Below are 22277 nucleotides of genomic sequence, written 5' to 3' on the forward strand. Positions count from 1 at the left end.
ACTAAGCACACGACAATCCGACGAACAATAAAACTGGAGATCTCGCGGGTTTCATGGATCCGTTTGGCAGTCGAGCTGTAGTGACATCACTTCGCTTTCGTATCACGAGCCTAAACCCCGCTTAGAATAGGCACGACGCGACGTCGGCGTCGATGTTGTGCCAGAGGTGTTTCATAATAGTGATGTTGTGGTTTTATCGATAAATACCAGCTGGTATAATTTACAAAATATTGTATTAAACTTCTAATACTTAGCATACTGTAACCAATGGCTTTTATGTCGCCTTGACTGTAAATAAATCATAATATTATAATCTCGAAATACCATGATTTTTTTAAATAGCAAGATAGGCTTGCCCTTGATGACTATTATGTCCAATATAAAAAGCAATGATGACACCTAGGTTGGAGCGCGCTTGCCTGGAAGATGCCTATTCACTCTTGTCTTAACATAACCTAAATACCTAGGTTATACTTAGATACATTGCAAGAATCATGAATGCTGGAATTTAGTGGTTCGTATCAGAAACGTTCAGCTAAAACTAAAACATTTTATTATGTAGCATAGCTTCGAGATAGATAGATATTTTATTTAATATTATTTACTATTAATTATTGTAAAACTAGCTGATGCCCGCTACTTTGTCCGCGTGGATTTGGTTTTTAAAAATCCCGTGGGAACTCTTTGATTTTCCATTTTTTGTCTTTATCTATACCCATGCAAAAATCACGTCAATCCGTTGCACCGTTGCGACGTGATTGAAGGACAAACCAACAAACAAACACACTTTCGCATTTATAATAAGGGTACACAGAGAGGTGGACGCCCCGCACGTCACCCGCGCTTGTCCGCACTGGGTTAGCGCTGTGCGGGTATGCGGGGCATTCCCTCCCCGGTTGAGATCAACCTGTGGCGTTACGCGTACTATACCTACTTAATATCTACATGGGCATGCGATATTGCCTGGGTTTAAAAGTTCGATATCGATAACCTCTTTCGATACTCTCGAAAATTTGGTAGAGACAGTACGTCCCTAAGAACAACACCATGTGATACCATTATGCCATTATAATATTTCGCCACTGATGCCTTCCTGACGACGCAGTGAATACCAAATTCATATACCCTCAAGAGACGCAGGTTTGATTTCGTTTGTGAAATTTATTGACGATTGTATTGGCGTTTGATATTGGTGGCCAGTGAAATGACATTGTAAACTTTCTTTATAGGGACATTATTTAAATAGAAACGATAATATAATATTCTGAAGTACCTATTTTGTAAATTGCAATTTAAGTCTTTTGCTTACTAATCTACAATCTACAAAATACTTCTTTAAAACAATGAAAAACTATACTTAAAGCTAAGTTCAGTTTAGTAGGTAATAAAATATTCGTCACGATTACCTAAACACCAAAATTAGACTTTTAGTTCAAAATAAGTAAATTTTATTTTAGTTTTTATTATCTAAAAAGTATTTGAAATAATAATAATTTCATAATCCATAAATAATAATTGGTGATTAATTTATTACTCGTTTTCATTACGATTAGTGCCAGGTAAAACCGACTGGTTTTTGTGGCACTGAATGTAACAAAATAATGCCCTGTAGAATAAATCTATAAGTATAATAAATAAATAATAATAATAATCAACTCATTCCCAGTTCACTACTGAGCACGAGTCTCCTCTCAGAAAGTGAAGGGCCTTAGTCCACCACGCTGGCCAAGTATGAATTGGTAAACTTCACACACCTTTAAAAACAGTATGGAAAACTCTCATGCATGCAGGTTTCCTCACGATGTTTTAATCTATTACTGTTAAAGTTAAAGGTGCATGCCCGCGGTCATCCCCCGATTAGCTGACGTCTTTAACCACTAGGCTAGCACCGCTATTCATAAATATGCCAAATTATATCTCTTTAACCACTATAGGCTATCACCGCTATTCATAAATATGCCATATTATATCTCTTTAACCACTATAGGCTAACACCGCTATTCATAAATATGCCATATTATATCTCTTTAACCACTATAGGCTATCACCGCTATTCATAAATATGCCATATTATATCTCTTTAACTACTATAGGCTATCACCGCTATTCATAAATATGCCATATTATATCTCTTTAACCACTATAGGCTATCACCGCTATTCATAAATATGCCATATTATATCTCTTTAACCACTATAGGCTATCACCGTTATTCATAAATATGCCATATTATATCTTTGGATTTGAATCAAACAAACAAAGATAAAAATCCTGACATGCGTGCCAAACAAAACATTCTTCTATTGTAGGGGTTCGGATCTGGCAAGTTTTTGTTTAAAATTGCATTTTTATATTTGGAACGCGATCCGCTACCGACATGGTGGGTGACAAATACGCGTTCCGCCCTCATGAATGACAATGCAAGAGATGTTTTTATAAAGACGGGCCCGGTTTTTATTTTTATGCGAAAGAAATTGTGCCCATAAAAATGGTGTTCAAATGATGACTGCCATTTTTCACTGTCGTCGAAATGTGATTTTATGAGGCAATTGTACGAGAATGATAAGTTACCTATCTACCTGAACCTATTACAAACAATAGGGATGATGACTTCTAGTCAAATCACGACTTTTTTATCAAACGTCAAAACACTTGCGTAGTACGGGAGCTTTTATGAAATACACAGATGTGACGTCATAAATATTTGACGTTTTTGACGTACGTTTTTAGTTAAACCGATAATTTAAAATGGAAAGAAAACTTAAAACTAATAGCGGATGCGGATTTTACGTATTTTGGAAGACCCTCTATTTTATAGTTCCTACGAAATAATTTATTTTTGACACCTAGTCATCACCATACATTTGTTTTAAAAATTTAATTTAAATAATCATAATCATCAACATGATCAACCCATCGCCGGCGCACTACAGAGCACAGTTCTTCTCTCAGGGGTTTGGACATCGTCTACCACGCTGGCTAAGTGTGGATTGGCAGACTTCACACACCTCCGAGAACGTTATGGAGACCTCTCAGCCATGCATGTTTCTTCGCGATGTTTTCCTTCACCGTTAAAGCAAGTGATATTTAATTAAAAATACTAATATTATAAATGCGAAAGTGTGTCTGTCTGTCTACTAGCTTTTCATGGCTCACCTATTTATGGTACAGAGATACCTAACTTGCATCCCAGGGTCTATCCATGGGATGCAAGCTATATCTAGGCTATAAGATATAGGCTACTTTTTGTCCCGGAAAACCAAAGAGTTCCCAAGGAATTTTTCAAAAAAATTCGTCCGTGTGGTGAATCCACGCGGACCAAGTCACGAGCAACATCTGGTGTTTAAAAAATGTTTAATTCTTAAAATTATTTACTTAACTTACAGTATTTATTTATCAAGAAATAGTGTCTTCTTGATCAAAGAACTGTTAAGCTCATTTCACTGAGTAAGCAATATTCAGTCAGTGGGTGCACAGTTATTTCTGGAATGTGCCCGCACGTTACTAACGTTAACATGGACAGACGCGCTCGAATTGCCCATATCTACTTTTAAAACATATATAAGTACTTACATACCTAAAAATATATGAAACTTTATCTAATATAATATGTATGTGTAAGTATATGCAGCATGTTAGTAAATGAAGGATATTTATGGGAATAGTTGATATTTACCTTAATTTAATAATATTTTATTATTATTATTACTATGTATTCATTAACTTTTTTGCTGCCCAAGTCATAGGTATGTATAACATTCAAGCAATAAATAATTTATTAACTTAATTATTTTGTCCCCGACTGTACTTACTACTTGTCGAACCTAAGTCCCCTTTGATACATTTGATTAACCTGACCGACTAGACTAGCTGCATTGATTTATCACTTTATACTTAGATGGTAGTTGGTACTTGGTACCCACTTTAATTTATTTATGTTGACTAATATAATATTTTCATATTGTTCAAAATGTAAAAAAATATAATACCTGTTTTTAAAAAAATGTTACCTGTAAAATATGTACACTAAATGTTATACTTTGAAAGATACAAATAATTTAAAAAAGCAATATTATGTGAGTTCAAAATCTCATTTTTTTCTCAGCACCAATTATATGTCTTGAATCAGCTTCTGGTCTCTGGATTAATTTGGATACTTGGTATAAGTGTAAATTATTTTAGATATTAACACTAGTAAGTATTTTACGATAGGATTCCACGGGGGATGGAAAAATAACTCAACATATTCTATTCTCGACTGTACCTCTCGCATTACAGTAAGCCCTACTGGATACATTTGATTAACCTGACCAGACAGGCTTCATTGATTTACCGTTTGGCATCTAGCTACTTTAATCCTTGTCTAACGATTTTCTAATTGAGGGTTGCGGTGTGGAATAGATATTATACAGGTATTAGATATTACTTATAGCTGTATATTCGTAGGTAGCTATGTTGTATGCAAACTGAGCAGTTGGATTAGACAGACAGACAGACAACAAAGTGATCCTATAAGGGTTCCTTTTTTCCTTTTGAGGTATATGGAACCCTAAAATGAATTAATTAGCCACGTAATCAGCTATTCATACCGATCGCTATTCATGGTGATGCTATAAAAATATTAAAATCTAATAACAAAATCTATCTTTTTTTGAAATAGATGACGCCCGCGACTGTGTCCGCGTGCATTTAGATCTTTAAAAATCCCATGGGAATTACCTACTGTTTCATTTCCAAAGTTTCTAAGGATTCGGATTTTTAAAGTTCCTTTTTTTTGTAATAATTATTTTTATCATCAGCGTCGGTATCATTGAGAGGCAGTATAAAAATGGCCGATCGAATGACGTCGGACCTTAATCGCTCGTTAGAGACGAATTATTCACGGACACGCGTTGCGTTGCGTCCGCCACCCGTATCACCTCGTATGCATCCGTACAAATAATCCCTGAAAACATATTCAACTCTATTGCTTGGTTATAAAATCCAGTATTCAACAACAATCGATGTAGTTCAGCTTTATGAAAATTGATGAAATCGTTAAACTAATCCAAGCCAATATATTCTCTATTTCCCAATGAATAAAATTAATATGCTTTTAAATTCCCCATATACGACCGTTCGAAACTATCATCTCGATTGCTGAAACTTGCCGAAGCAATTTTACCACTACTCTCAAATGTTAAAGTCTATTTTGGATTGACGATTTGAATGTTTATAGTGCAATAGTGCTTACGTATTTATTTACGTGGATATGGTAAAGCATTCATTATGCCAATATCAACAGTCGCACTTGTATTCGACAATTAATTATTTGTAAACAATACCTAGGAACAATTTACGAGTCACGATTCACGAATCAATGGCTCTCATAATATATTTGTATTGAATGTTTCTATTATAGGAAACAACCGCATGGATTATTTTCTTTTAATTCTCGAAAGAATCCATATGGGCAGATTACACCTACCAAGCAGTGAAGCGAGACAGTAAAATGTCATTCGGCCGAGACAGTGCTGTGGCTGAGAAATTGCGGCGAAATTCACTCGTTAAAGTGTTTATACCAACCGAGTACTCGGCCGAGGACACTGACTCGCCGCTGTACTCGGTAGGTGTAATCTGCCCATTGTTTTCGGGATAAAAAGTATCTTATCACCCTTGCAGATGCATGCTAGTAGTTATATTATCTCTGTGCCTTTGGACGTATAGATTTGTTGTTGCGGTTGAGTCGTAAAAAGATGAAAAACAGACAAACTTTCGTAATACGATGACAAACATTATTACAGTACTTAGGCAAGCTTTTGCCTGTGACGTGGATTTTTAAATACTGTAGGACCCCTTTTTTCCCCGGGACAAAAAGTAGCCTATAACCTTCACAAGTTAGCTTTGTGCGTCGTTAAGCGTAAATACACTTTCATAAACTTAAGGGTCAGTATAGGCAGTCGCCATGCATAATTGGATAGGTAATCTACTATATAAGTTGTGCAAGTAGGCTTTAACAGCCTTTTAACAAGCGCAGGCTTGCGAAGTGCGTGTCGGTATTGGATGAGCAAGTGTGATGGAGCAGAAGGCTTCCACTCGACCGAGCGTGAAGATACCGCGATAGTGCGCTCCGCTACCTCACTATGGATAGTGCTGGGCTCCATTGACTGCTAACTCCCTTACAGTTTACAATATAAAGGCTGCAGTACACATTGGCGTGTTGCCACTTGCGCCAGTGATGACATAACAACTAAGAGCCCGCGAGGGTCAGCCCTTCGTTATTTTATAAAAGCTGAAAGTTTCTCTGTGTAATTGTCCCCAGCACAGGGAGGAACGATCAGCGACTATGTAGATTGAATCATGATGGCTTTGAGAGATAACAGGTGTAAAACTCTTACGTCAAAGTATAAAGTCTATTTTTTAAACATTTTCTTCGAAATAAGTACACTTAGTAGGTATCGTGGCAACCCCCTGCCAGACACCCTTAAACTTTAACTTTACTTTGGTTTGTCCTTCAATCACATCGTGATTTCACGGATTGACGTGATTTTTTGAGTAAAGTTGAAGACCTCGAGACTGACATAGGCTTTATCCCGGAAAATCAAAGAGTTCCCACGGCATTTTAAAAACGTAATTTCACGCGAACGAAGTCGCGAGCATCAGCTAGTATTATAAATAGAGCTCAAGATAAGATACTTAATTATAATAAAGGGTCTTAATTAATCGGTCCGTGAACTTCGGAAATTGTATCCACATTTAAATGATATCTCGGGAGGAGTCAACACATCTGTCGCGTAAACAAAACGAAACTCCAAAACGGCCCTCAAATTGAACACTCCTGAAATGAATATTTATAAAGGCGTCAACTGCTAATCCTGTATTGTTACAATTTTCGCAGATTCGCTCCTACTGACTGATGGCGTCAAGACAATACGGGGCTCTTATGATATGCGTACACTGTCGGTGACTTATTTATTACTTACTAGCTGATACCCGCGACTTCGTCCGCGTGGAATTAGGTTTTTAAAAATCGTGTGAGAACTCTTTGATTTTCCGAGATAAAAAGTAGCCTATGTCACCACTCTCCAGGTCTTTATCTATACTCATGCAAAAAATCACGTCAATCCGTTGCAACGTTGCGACGTGATTGAAGGACAAACCAACAAACAAACACAGTTTCGCATTTATAATAAGGGTACTGATTCAGAACTGCTTAACTTATGGTCCACCACAACCTCGTAAAAATTATCAAAACCAGTTCATTGGTATTTGAGATGATTGACGTATGTTAATACGTACATATATATACTAGTAGTACGCGACAGGTCGCGATGGCAATTGGGGTGGGCACGCCCCACACACCCACACAGCCCCCGCGCTATCCCGGTGCGGGATAGCGCGGGGGATCACTTTTACCTGCCTGCAAAAGCCCTCACAAAATCGGTTCAGCCATTTCAACGATTAACCCAGACCAACAAACAAACCGACAGATAGAATGACAAAAATGATGGCCTTTAAGTTTGAAAAACATCAATTATTATGAGAGCACGATTCTGTATTATGAAACATTACTTATTATGTAGGTACTTAGAAAATATATTTTTATAGTCTCATTGAGGAAGTACATAATGATTCAATGTCTATTAATATTTTCAGAATATTTCATTAATTCAAAGCGAAAACTTCTTCAGACACATTCGCGTTGGCAGATTTTGGGACCGTAAAAACTTCAAGGTCGCGTCACCGACCTTCTAATTTTATTACCTTTTAAAATGCTTTTTGTGGTTGGAGTACTTAAATAATCCTAATTTAAAAAAATAAGTTTTAATTTCTGTCAGTCGTAACTAAGCCACTTGCCAGTTTTTTTTCTATACCTAATATCTCGTCTCAAAGTTGTAGCAGTGTACGCACAGCGAGCTCTAGCAGTATTCATCTAAGGAATTAGGGAACAAAAGGCTTAAGTGAGCTTCGACGCCTCCTCGTTGTTTCACCGTTCCATATAAAAGGCGCCTCGGCAGATGACGGCCCGTCGCGTACAGATCAAAACTTCTTAACTGTTTCTGAAAGCCTGGTAGTTATTAATTGTTTAATATGTCTAGTAGATATATGTACATAAAATTACTAACTAGCCGCTTAATTTTTATGATACTGTTTTTACTCACTTCGAGGACTAAATAGTTTTATACAGGTCGGTACCTACGTCGTCCCACGCCTGCCCAGTCCCAAAATTTAAATAAAATGTACCTACTTATTTTGTTCAGTACTCAAGCGACTCGAAACTACTAACTTTGACTAAGTTAATAGCTGCTTTTTGTCACTTGCTTGCCTTAGAGGAATAAAAATTCACCCATTATCTTAATGTACGCAGCTGTAATCTGCTATCGCTTCAAGTTTGATCGAATTATCGTCATCGCAATCCGACTGTGTTTGCAAATCTGACATTATACGCGCAGTCCGCACTGTAAACGGCATGGCGAATTACATAGTGACCGTCGGTGAACGTTTCAACTTTAATATCAATCAAACGTCTATACAGCAGATATTGATAGTCGAAGAGCAAGTGATCACTTTTTGTTAGTTAAAATAAAGGTTGTAAAATATGCATGCCATAGAATTATTTTGGTAACGCATTTGATGTAACAATCTCAAAGCATAATTTTTCAAAATTGCCACCAAAATTTTCTTAGGGCAATGTGTAGTTTTTATAATGTGAACTTCTATAAACCTGATATCTGACATAATATATATAATATCCTCAACGTCATGAACACATCGAATGGGCTGTTTGTACTATATAAAATGAACAGTTCTTTTCTTAGCGGATGTGAGCGTCTACGTCATAATAATTATCTGCATCCCAAATTTCAGCCCGATCCGTCCAGTAGTTTGAGCTGTGCGTCGATAGATCAGCCAGTCAGTCACCTTTTCCTTTTAAATATTTAGAAAAGCTAACTGAATGGCTGATCTATCAAGGATTTTTGAAAATTCAACCCCTAAGGGGGTTAAATAGTGGTTTGAAATTTATATCGTCCACGCTGACGAAGTCGCGAGCATAAGCTAGTAAATATATGTAAAGCGAGCAAACGATCTAGTCCTTTTATATACATAGATTTCAGTTTTAGGTACTGATTGCTGATGTTCAAAAGGATATATTAACATTAGGTTGCTATTCTAGACTATGAAAGTTACAATATATTTAAGGAAATAGGTATTCTTACAGTAGCTTCCCAATATATTTACAATAATATAATTTTTGTACGACAAAACATTCACAGTTACAAAAAAATCAGTGATCTCCATGATAGGCAAACTAGAAACAAAAATAAGCTAGCTACTCCTGCGCTCCGCCTCTGGAAGGTGCGAAAGTCATTTGTGGGAATGAGTGTAATATTTTATAATAAAATTCCACAAGCAATTTTAGACTTGCCTTTACACAAGTTTAAAAAATGTGTTAAAAGTATGCTCCTAAAAAAAGCATATTATACAGTCGCAGACTATGTAAACGATAAAAAAGCTTGGATTTGACTCGCTCCAGCAATGCACGGGGCTGCAATGGCTTGTATAGTACGGTATAATAACATTGTAAATTGGAAAATTAAAAAGAGCAACCGCCGAGTTTCTTGCTGGTTCTTCTCGGTAGGAACGGCATTCCGAACCAGTGGTAAATTCAAAGATTCAAAGATTCAAAGATTCTTTATTTGCGGAAACATTTTACAACGAGATGTTATTACATAAAATTGTCCAGTAGAAATGTTTCGCCTTAAATATTAGGCATGCAAAACAATTAGTAAACCTAGTAAAACAATAACTATAAGTAATTTGACGCACGTTGTCTTTGTCTATGGTAAAATTCAAAATTTAAAAATGTCTAAGTTGAAAAAAAATCGTTAATGTTATATAATGTCTTGTCTATTAAAAAATCATGCAATTTATTCTTAAATTTATTTATATTATTACATTTCCTTATCTCCCCTGGTATCTTATTATATATCTTTACCGCCATGACACAAACACTTTTGTTAAGGAATGAGGTTTTGTGAGTGGGAAACCGAAACCTGTCTTTACAGCGTTCTCGGTTAATTCGAACAAACAAATTTTCGTTATTTCTTAAAAATAGAGCTAGTTCGAATATATATAGCGATGATACAGTGAGAACATTGAGTTTTTTAAAGTAAGGCTTGCAACTATCCCTTTTTTTTATCTTACATATCGCTCTTATGCACCTTTTTTGGGCAATAAATACGTGATTGATCTCACTTGTGTTTCCCCAGAAGATTATGCCATAGCGAAGAATTGAAGCTACCTGTGCATGGTATGCCACCAATAATGTTTTTTCATCAGCTTTCTTCGACAACATGTACAATGCATAAGATAATTGATTAAATTTTGAGCAAACATGATCAGCGTGGTTTTTCCATGTAAAGTTTTCGTCAATAAACAAGCCTAAAAATTTTGTCTCATGTGTTTCGTCAATTCTTTTGCCTAAATAGTTAACGTTTATATCATAGCTGATTTTGCTTCGTATGTTCTGAAAATTCATAATCTTTGTTTTATTAAAGTTTAGCGTGAGAGTATTCTCAACTAACCATTTCACTATGTCTGTTAGACTATTATTTATTGCATTCTCTTGTTCTTTCATATCACTGCTTGTATAAATCACAGTACAATCATCTGCGAAAAGCACCAAAGCACCAAATTAAACCTGACTATTCATAAGCACTTTTAAAAAGTTTACATGAATAAAAAAACATTCTATTCTATTCTATTCTAATCAAGGACACATTAATTGAATCGTCGAAGCTCGCCTCCATGCAGGCTGAAACATTGCAGTTATTAAACCGCACTTTGGCTAGGTATCCAATTATAATCTAACGGTCAACCAAGGCCTAATTAGATTTAAATATCAATAATCTAGTGTGAAGACTACCAACAAATTTAATCCAACAGCTTCGTTTGGGCACCTGACTCTCGACTACACGTTATTAGAATTTTTTAGGTACTTTGCCGGCCTTTCATGACACTTGAACTCCTATCTAGTAACTTAGATAAACTTACAGTAGCAAGTAAGGCGGAGAGCAAAAAAATACGCGGCAATCACCCAGTCGCTGATCTTACTAAATCGAGTCACTCAATGCCCTGGCTTCCCACTCACTGTCGCAGTGAAAAAAGGCGAAAACCGGACAGAATGGAAGGCTTTAGTTATCGTCTCAAAGAAGGGTTTTGATTGCAGACACGACCCTCAGGTATGAGGTATATAACCAAGAAGAGAAATTAGTATTGATAATATTGTAGTATTGATAGTATACAACCAAAAAATAATAATAAAAAAAACCGATATACGTGTAGTAACAAAAGTTATTTTTTACTTTGTAGTGGTTTTGGAAGTTGGTGTTTTGAAAGTATTTTTTTTAAGTATTTCAAGCTTTTTAGTGTAAGTACTCATTGCTTGGTACCTAAAATATTAATTCAATAGCAAAACTTTCTAAATCCACAAGGCTTAGGAGTTCAGTACCTTCCAGCATCAGGATTGAATATTTGGAACTTGAAGTTAAATAACAAAGTCTATGCTCGGCATTTACAATGTTATTTCACCAGGAACAGTTCGAGAATCTGTATGGTCACGATTCACGATTTTGATGACCACCCCAGGCGTAGGCATTTTGACACTAGCAAAAAGTCTAGTTTTTAGTTAATAATGCTATACAGGTTATGTTCGATGCTACACAGAAAAGTCTATTTTTTATCTCTCAAATTGGGTGATATCTTGATATTACTTTGGTTTAAAAACATAGGTTAGAATCAGTTACCATTCTACTGGTAGGCAACTTGCTGTATGCTGAGCTGATAATAATTAGTTATGGTTATTAAATCCAGATTTACGTGTTTTCCTCTGATTGTGTCATCCCAGGGACGGATTGCATATTTTCATCCTGGAAAAAAGAGTTCCCCTGGGATTTTTCAAAAACCTAAATCCAAGCGGACGAATTTGCGGACATCATCTAGTATTATTATAAATTTCGCTAACAAAGCACGTTCACTAAACACACATAAACAACTAACTTCCTTTAGCCTTATCCCGAAGCGCCTTCGAATACGAAGTTACTTAAAGCTTAGTTCCATACATTTTCATTCGGCAACAACAAAGCGGGGGAAGTAATTAATAAGGCTAATATGATTAGTAGTTGCGCTTCCAACTTAGTGTTTGTCTTAGCAAATATTCCAAAGTCAAATGAGCGACGGTATATTGACAATAGTGTCGCTAATGAATTTGGAGTAGGTAGTATTTAGTTAGGTGACTATTAATTGAAGTTGATGATTAACAATTGTGTATAGATTATAAGAACCAAAGAATTAAAACGATGACTCAGATCAACTCTTATAAACATTTTTTTTATCAATTTGAACACTTTTTTACATGATAACAAGTACCTAATAAGTTCTTGACTGCAATCGTACCTAGGGGTAAAGTTCTTAAATATCCCGAGGGAACTCTTTGATTTTTCTGGAATAAAATGCAGCTTATGACCGACTCCGAGATACAAGCTATCTCTCATCTGAGCTCTCATACATCGACGCATCGAATACAAAACCTCCTTTTTTTAAGTCGGTTAATAACTTACGTATCTTAATATTAAGGACCAGAAGACCAAATGGTTAAATCCAAACATAGCTTTGCTAAAACTATATTTCACGAGTGGCAAGACTTCGGGAATTAAGCTACAATTAAATGGTCGTAAATTCCAAGTTTGGGTCGGGTCACTTCGGGGAGCTCTGTGGCAATTTATCAATTATTTACGCCACTTGGGCCCGCGTCGGCTGCCGCCACCTGACGCTACTGATTCGCAGATTTGTTTATAGACATTAGACGTGTCTGTATATTTGTTGTCTACGAGCACTTAAATTGTCTGTGTATTCGCTTATGAGTTATGACTACCGAACTTCTTAATAGATTTTTAATACGAGTGTATCATCATCATTTACGGCGAAAATTTAAATAACTAAATTTTAGTTAAAATCCCTCGTAGAAGTTTGGCCAACGAGTCAATACATTTGGGCCAACGTATACAATGCTACCAAACAGATTCTATACACTTTGTAAAATCTATCAATCCATTTTTATTTATTTAATCAAAATTTATTTTACTAAACAATTTGACTAAAGAAATTTAATTAGTCTGGTGGGTTGCCTCGGCTGTGGCTAGTTGCCACCCTATATCTATATCATCACTTATCACCAGTCTAGATCGCAGTCAAGGGCTGGCTTGTAATGGCTAAGCTATTTTGGAAGGCATTGGGCACTTCCCTTTAGTACATTTTTGTTGTGTAAAGTCTGAGTGCTTGTGTAAATCGGGCTTCTAAGAGGTTTGTATTTCTGAGCTCTATTTCAAACAAGTCCCAAATGTCTGAATAGAGCATAGGAACTAAAGCAAACTTCTTGTCGCGGTAATCAGTCACTTAAGCAGGGCGCACACCACCGGTGACTTGCGGTCGGCCCATCGATCTCAGTCGGCGACAGTTTGCGTGGACTTAAATAAAATATGGATGTTGCGCATTTCGAATATATTAGCCAACGTTTGTATTGTTCTACGCTATATACCTACTTAGCTATTATATACATATTATTGTGAGCAACTAAAGTATTAAAGATAGATCAATAATTATCAGTGATAGCAGAAATAGAGTCTATTCGTATTGCACTCCAAACAAACGTAGTTTGGCTTTTATTTGGTTATTAACTTGTCTACAAAATCAATGAAATTTTATAGTTACATTCTAGAAACTACTGTGTGGTTTGATTGATTTCCGTTAAAGTATTTGGTTTCAAATTTACAGGGGCTCAAAGATTTACAAACAAATCTTTTAACCCGATTTAAAACTACATTGGTTAGTATAAGAAACAAAATATGTTTGTGTGGAAAGCGCTAGGGAAATTTCTCTATGATTGCTCTTTTAGGCCGTTTACGTAAGTAACGCTAACCTTATTGTTCAACAATTTAAAGTAAATCTTGTCAGCTAAAAATAGAATTTGTAAAAAATTAAAAACTACACAGAATTCCATCGCAGTGCGACGTCTGTCAGCGCGCGGAGCTAGCGGAGCGGGAGCGCGGACGCGCGCGTCACATGCGGGTGAACAGTCGAGCGCGAAATCGCACTACGAACCACGCCGCGTCGCCGTGCGATGCATGAACACAGTGTAGATGCGGCATTATTGTAAGCATGGTTGAAACACATGAGTACAGCTTGAAAGTAGGCTTTTGCAGTTTTGCGACACAACTCACAAAACCACGTTTCTGTACTACAGAATTATTGTATTATGTGTAATCGGTTTTTGTTAAGTATTTTTAATATTTATTTATATAGTGTTATTGAATAATATCCGTACAGTTAAAATAAATGAAATGATCTTCATAAGTACATAAAAAGTATAATTGACAAACGTTGAAAAATGGTCCTTTGAGGTCATAGAAGATTTTTAGGAGTTCATTTTCCGCGATCAATTGGTACTGTTTGCAGGCTCGGTACATTGGAGTTTTCAACAAATTCTTCAAGTACTCTAGACTCCTACGGGTATCACGCTACGAGGCTCATATTTTTTTTTGGTACATCTACAGTCTACACAGAGGTCCTAACCTCAGCATGCCAGGATGCTACGTACATTATCTAGCACCTTGTATTTAGAAAAAATAACATGTTAGAACCTAGAAGAGTAAAAGAAGGTAGATTAAATTTGCCAAAAGTATTTTAGCGTTTTAACTATCGTGAGTGATATCCATTATAAATACATGAGTACTTCAACTATTCACGTGAGTCCAGCCGGCTTTTCTTTAAATTTATATTTCCCAAAAGTACTTAACTATTATGAAAGGGATTATATATACAGCTGTTTATATTATAAATAACATTTGGTATATCATTATCTCGAGTCTTCAATTGTTTCCTAACTCAATGTCGCACAAACTACCTTATCATTAGTTTCCACCTCAATACTAAAATTCAGTCGGTCCCTTTCGTTCGTCCCTTTGTGTTTGTATAGTTAAATTAAGTTGAAAATTTATTCCATATTAGTTTTGTTCGAAGACCCTGTGTCAACGTCGAATTTATAATTTTAAGGGTAAAACTCTATCGTATAAAATAATAATTAGTTTTTGATGACACTTATTGAATAATGGTAAGATTAAATGCCCTTCCATTTCAGTTAATTTTGATAATCTGCCATGCACTGAAAAAAAGAATCAACCAAACTAGTTTTGTTGCTTAAATTTTAAACAAACTTTAGTCGTTAATAAATAAACTTTGACTATTTATTACATAACTAGTTTAGTGTGTGTTCTCAAAGGCAGTTGGGTTAATGTAGTAGGTTAATAAGTTACAAAACGTTTGGTTACTAGTAACTGAAACAACGTAAACCAATTAGATTTTCTATAGCAACAAAACCGATGTCTAATACATAACATAACTATTTGCTTATTATTTATTTAATATTTGATCATATTTTACAAAACGTGTACATTTAGTGAATTACCAAACTTTTGTAGACATTAAAAAGCTTAATAAATTTGATAATAACATGTTACTTTATTTATTATCTACAAAGGTTTTACAGGTGATACCCTATTTATTTTACTGATAACAACCGTACTAAATGCTGTATTAATATAGTCAAACTTTAATTACAAATAATCTAACAATTTCAAAAATAACATTCAAACTTTCTTTGATATTTTAGCCTGTACGTTGTCCTGTTTCAATTTTATTCAGTGATCAGTGAGTGTGTATTTGGAGTCAGCAAAAGGAGTGCCTCGTAATTAGTGTTTACACTATTGTTTCTACGGTGCGGTACGGTTTCTACAACAGGTGCCTAATGGTTTTCGTAAAAAAGTTGTACCGTACAGCGCCTGGCCGAATATTTAAGAACATGAGCGACTTCGCGGAGGCGGCAGTGTCTGACGAAGGCACAAAGCTGGCTGAGCCTGACAATATCAATCTTCTATGATATTATCATAGAAAATTATTTAAAGTCGTGGGGCCTCGAGATGTACATTCCGAAATTTAAAGGTATGTACGCTGGTAGTAAGTATATTCAAAGTAGGTAATAGGTAGTTGTATGGTGGTTGCATCATAATTATGTTTACAATTATATTCTAGAACATGGCATTGACTTTGAAACATTGTTAATGTTGGCCGAGGACAACAAAGGAACTGGTACCTATGATTGGACACAGCGAAACTGATAAAACAACTATCCACAGTTAAAAATATGCTAACAGATGCTTTTCCGTCAGACCAGCAAAGTGATGTAAGTACAATCTTCTTAGCATGTGCGAGTGTAGATTTAGCTCTCTGGTGTAGTCGTCCTTCTCTAAATAAATTAATTCTTTGTTTAATTTTTTCAGTGTCCTGTCCTGAGGATGAAAATATAGAAAAAGCAACTACAACAAAACCAGACTTGTTTTTATGACTGTAACTCAAATAACTGATTAATAATTAAGGTAAAATGCTATTTCGAAGCTATGTTATAAATAATACTGAAGCGGGTCAAACCATCCTCCAGGATAAAAAATAGATATTTCATACAAGAAGCCACTGCTCATTGGAAAACGTATGAAACAGCCCTTTTTAATTCTGGAAAATCGTCTCATAGTAAAAGCTATGTTTATGTTTCATCTGTAAGTTTTATAGGCTTGTATTTTTAATTTTGATATTGAGATATATATTAAGTATACTCGTACCTACCTATGTATTTGAGACGAAAAATAAATAAGTATAAAGTAATGTATAATTTTATTTCAAATCAGTAACTTTAGCCAATATTAATTAACCAAACTGTTTAGTTATAACTTATTACTAATAAGTAACAAACCTAGTAGAGTAATGGTACGGTTCATGAAATCTAGCTTGTAATAGTATCTTTATTCTTACTTTTTTGTAACAGATGTAGTTTGTTGCTGAAATGTAAATGTACCGATGGGTTTGTTGGTTTTTGAACAAACAGACACAATATTGGTATAGGTTTACATTTTAGCTTGCAAATTATATCTACTGCAAAAAAATAAGTATGTAAATACTATAAGCTAGATTTCATTAACCATAATACCATTACTCAACTAGGTTTCTTATTTATAACTGAACAGTTGCCTACCATTACTCAACTAATTTAGTTACATATTACTAAACAGTTTGGTAACTACTAACACACCAAGATATCTTAATAACAATCACACTGTTCACATATCAGTAACAATAAAAAATAGTAATCCGTTGACAAATTGTTTTGTAACCAAATGCACACCATTAGGCTACCAGTAGGTAAACAGTTTGTTAAATTGATACAAAACATTTAACATATTAACAACATATCGACTTGTTAATAACAAACGCACAGTAAAGGTACCAGTAGGGCGCAGGTTGCTTAAAAGATACAAAATCGAAAAGTACTTAACAAGAAGATGGAGTGTTATACGTTCATAAACTGGTTGCTTAAAAACAGTAAAACAGTTCAATTAACTTCAACAAAATAACTTTAGCAACTAGTACCTCAACTCAAATAGCAAAAGTCAGTTTTGTAGCTAGTAAAACATAGTTTGCAAGTCACTTTTTTTGTGTAAACAGTAACCAAAGTTTTTGTAACTGTTTACAAAACATTTCTTTCAGTGTGGTTCCTATTTGTCTACAATTTGGATGTGTACCTATCTAAAAAAAATCTGAGAGATTTCGAGTAAACCGGCGATGACTTGAGATGCTGATGATGATTATGAATTAAAAATTTAATTATGATATAAAAGATTTCTACGAAGGTAAACCGAAAAGGTTAAAATTTGCCGAATATATCAACATAGGAACTGAAGTTTGCATATCGAAAGTCTCCTGATCATCATTCTCATCAAACTGACTAAATCTACCTCTTGTAGGACAAGGACTTTCTAGATAGACGGACGATCTTAAGCGAAAAACTGAGAGACATACAAGCGACACAATACTCGATTCTCTGAAATCTTTATCCACGTGGCTACTAAACTTTCTGACACATTATAGTGTATAAACTATCGTGAGTGATATTCATTATACTTAAATATAAATACATAACTGCTAAACTCAAATTTTTATGTCACAAGTTAAAAGACCCTGGACGGGTTGCAAACTAGTCGGGCATACTCCGACAAACACGTGAGTTTAGCCGTCATACATTTATATTTTTGAAACATTCCAACAGTTTAATTTCCCAGAACAAAATTTGTTGTCAATCACAAAAACAATTCGCCCGCTTAAACAATCCAGTCTGGCAGTGAAGTTTGGTTACTGGTTGGCAGTAAGCGAATTAATATTCGAAGTCACGTCACGAGCACTGTTCACGCATGCCTTGCCTGCCCTAGCCCGCCAGCCGCCATGACCGCTCATTGCCAGCCGTGTTTTACAGTTTACACACTAGGAACAAATTATAGGTTCAGCAGAAAGAAGTAAAATTTTCCTCTTTATCTTATTAACTTCTTAACAGTTATGTTAAGCATAGCACCTTAGAGACAGGTTCTTTACGTGGAACATGCCTTTTTTATTATTTATATAATTTTTTTTTCTTTTTTAGGGTTCCGTACCTCAAACGGAAAAACGGAACCCTTAATAGGATCACTTTGTTGTATGTCTGTCTGTCGGTCTGTCAAGAAACGTACAGGGTACTTACCGTTGAATCATGAAATTTGGCAGGTAGGTAGGTCTTATAGCAGACATTTGGGGAAAAATCTGAAATCCGTGAATTTAGGCTTATATCACACAATAAAAAATATGGCCATGAAATAATAATTTGAATTTTCAGTTTAAGAAGTAAGATAACTATATCAAATGAGCTATCATATGAAAGGGATTTACTTGTACCATTCTAACATTCTAAAACATATTTTTATACATCATAGTTTTTGAATTATCGCGCAAAATGTCGAAAAAATACAACTGTAGTACGGAACCCTCATTGCGCGAGTCTGACTTGCACTTGGCCGGTTTTTTTTCTTAGTCACAGAAATAAACATTAAACATCTTTACTTAAGAAAAGTAGGTTCCGTTTTACATTATTTTCGTTAAAGTAAAAAAAAAATTGAAACTTACTTTCAATAGAAACGTAGTGTGCAAACACTGTTCAAATAAATAATGTAGTCCGGTCATGTGGTAGTTTTACCTGAAAAGTTTTCCGGGTGTTTTGAAAATTGGTGATTTTATAGATTTCGACGTGCTCTTTTCGAATTTTCACTTTGCCACCTTCGTATCTTTGCCACTCGCACTTCCATTTTGGAAAAATGGCACCCAATGTGTGTGAATTTTATTATCTCACAATAATAAAAAATGTACGCAGTCATAAAAAAAACTGTTACTTATAGTACTTTCCTACCGCAACGATTTTGAAACCACTCAATATAAAATTCATACCAAAAAATGTATGCCATTTACGGCACTATAAGTGATGTTTAAATAACAATTTCACGATATGTATTGAATCGTTTGTAAAACAAAATATCTTAAGCGTTTTGACGGCCATCAATTGTTGGAACGAGGATATAAATTAGAGGGCGAGCGTAACCCGGGGCAGTCGAGATTAATGTTGGTATTAATCGAGTGGACGCCGCCGCAGAGGTTGCTTGTACCATATAATATAGGTACATCTTGAATTTACAGTACAGTTTAATTATAAATCCATACTTGATAATCATCATCATCAGTAGCCTACAATAGTCCAATGCTGGACTAAAGGCCTCTCCTAACGGGAGGCTTTGCAGTTTGCCCATAATCACCACGCTGGGTAGACGGGTTGGTGAACGAAATAGATGGTAGTAGTTGCACAGAGGACGCTGTTGCCTGTTCTCCATCAGATTCCCTTAGTCGCCTTTAACGACACCCATATACCTACTTATAACTCGTAAAATTTAACTCCTCACGCGCCATTTTAACTTTTTGTGTCAATTTTCATGTCAAAGTTTATCCATTTTGACGAAATTTGATACGGAGATAGATTTTATACCGAAAAGGGGATATAGGCAACTTTTTATCTCGGAAAATCAAAGAGTTCCCACTAGATTTTGAAAAGTTCTATAAAACACAAAATTTAAGCCAACAAAAAGCCAAAAACAAAGCTATTTCCCCTAGTTGCATAGTGTACTACATATTTGCTTATAATTGTACAAAACTTTAGTTATTTTTCATGCAGTTTTACTGTCAGATAATTAGGTATACGAGAAAAGTAAAGGTAATTAAACTATAAATTAAAATTATACCTACTTACCGCCTGCCTTATAGGTAAGCCTATTCTTGCAAAGCCGGGGTAAGTCAGCCTGTATGCAAAAAAGTAAAGTTTATATTTTTAAAACAATCCAAACTTATCTACGTATAATTTTATCCATGCCATATTTTGTTCCCTTTAACATCCTTTCTTTCACATAAATAATTAGTAAATAAGTAGAAATTAGTATTCCAATACTCTAACGGATAAGATCGAAGATTTATTGAGCTACCCATTTAGGTTCTAGTAGAAACGACTACTACTAAATGAACTTCATTATACTTGATGTGGTAATATTATTTGCGTTTCAAAGCTTATACCGCTAATAAACCATTGTGGCCCGTCTAATTATTACCATACACACATCAGCGATCTGAGTTTGGAATTAACGGCGCCATTTCACCGCCAGAGTGGCCGAACAATGACATTTAATGTAATTAAATTTCCTCGACAAACCCTATTTTATCGCCGGATTATTTGATCAAAGGGCTAATCGACTCAACATACCTATAGTTTAGCCAAAGATAAACTTGCGACATGCGGGCGGCTGTGCGTGTTTAACTAATGACCGAGTCATGGGGGTCCTGGGGGGTCGGAGGGAGGGGGTCGGCGGTAGTCCGGCGATATCATTACCCACAGATGCCGCTGCCCGGTGCCCGGTATAAATACATTAAGTGTGCCGTCAAACTGTTAAAGCCCGCTTCAAACGTTGTTTTACATCGTGATTTTGCAGGAATACCTCGGTATTTAAACATCGCAGCACTTTGTTTATAAAAGTACGTTAGTATATATTAGTTAACATTCTCGTCAGTAGACATTGAAGATAGAGTAATAAAATGTCCTTCAAAACATGTCATAGAATTAAAAAGAACTAGTACCTTGATACTTACTGGTATAATAAAAAGTATGTATCAAAATACTCAAAAACATTGGTACTATTCAAAAGCTTTACATACGATTATATATTATCATTGTTAAACAGTTCGGCGAGAGAGCAGTCGCATCAGAATCAATAAACAATGAAAAACAGCGGCCACTTGATGGGATATGACGCCATAAAATTCTATAAACCCAATAAAATTCGTGCTCGGCGTTAGAACGTCCACATAAAATCTCAAAGTACATAAACATATCATAAGAGGGGATAAAGAGCGAGTTATCCTCACAAAGGAGAGTTTTTCTAAGGGATAAGCAGCGGTTTCCACAGATGGTTATTTTATACAGCGAGTCTAAGTTAACGGCTCGGGTTTTTAACATTCTACGGCGTAGACGATCTACGCTTCGTAGCTATACAACAACGAGTTAAATGGACTTGTTTGTATGAAGTTGTGTAAAAATTGTGTTGAATATCTTTCATACTAGATTTTAATCTCGTTTTCAGCTGCAAGTTTTTAGGGTTCTATAGTAAACAAGAAATCCCTATATTTACTAAAAAGTCTAAGAGTCATTCTTTTTTTGGGTTGAAAATAAGTATCATGTAGGTACTCCACAATCTACTAATGTACTATTTCTATTCTTCACAGACAGACACACTCATCTTTGAATAATATTGTACTTAAGTATGTGTTCCAAAAGACACAAGAAAATAAATAATAATGACGTTAAAAATTAAGTATGAGAAATGTTACAAGTTACTTTAAATATACGATCATTGCCCAAAATAAAGGCTCCATAAAGAGTTAAATAGTATTTATTTACGACCGCAGTTCCTGCCTGTTTATTGCGATATAAATCGGCGACTAGATATGATTTATCTGTTCATCACTCCTTGTTACGCTTGAGTAATGTTCTACACGTTATTGCCTTATAAATGGTACTGGGTTTATTGAGAAAACTCGCGAAATTTCCCATCGTCAACGCCATTTCTACGGGGTTTATCTACATCCTAGCTATACCGATACACTTAATACTTTAACGTAAGTATCTCGATAATTTTTTACCTTGATCATGTTTTTGATCACATTCACATTTTTAACGACTTATGACTAAGAGGTTTGTGGGTTTTACTTGCTTTAATTCATCTATAGCAATATTTACC

The 22277-nt window shown here is 35.3% G+C and overlaps 1 long non-coding RNA gene across 1 annotated transcript; it reads left to right on the plus strand.

Moving 5' to 3' along the window:
• Nucleotides 1-15201: 15201 nt before the first annotated feature.
• On the plus strand, nucleotides 15202-16423 carry LOC138402492 (uncharacterized). Its single transcript, XR_011236853.1, has 3 exons — nucleotides 15202-16035; nucleotides 16126-16276; nucleotides 16374-16423. It is a non-coding gene; the product is annotated as an uncharacterized lncRNA (long non-coding RNA).
• Nucleotides 16424-22277: the final 5854 nt, after the last annotated feature.

The sequence above is a fragment of the Maniola hyperantus genome, chromosome 6 (genome assembly GCF_902806685.2).
Source record: "Maniola hyperantus chromosome 6, iAphHyp1.2, whole genome shotgun sequence".
NCBI lineage: Eukaryota > Metazoa > Arthropoda > Insecta > Lepidoptera > Nymphalidae > Maniola > Maniola hyperantus.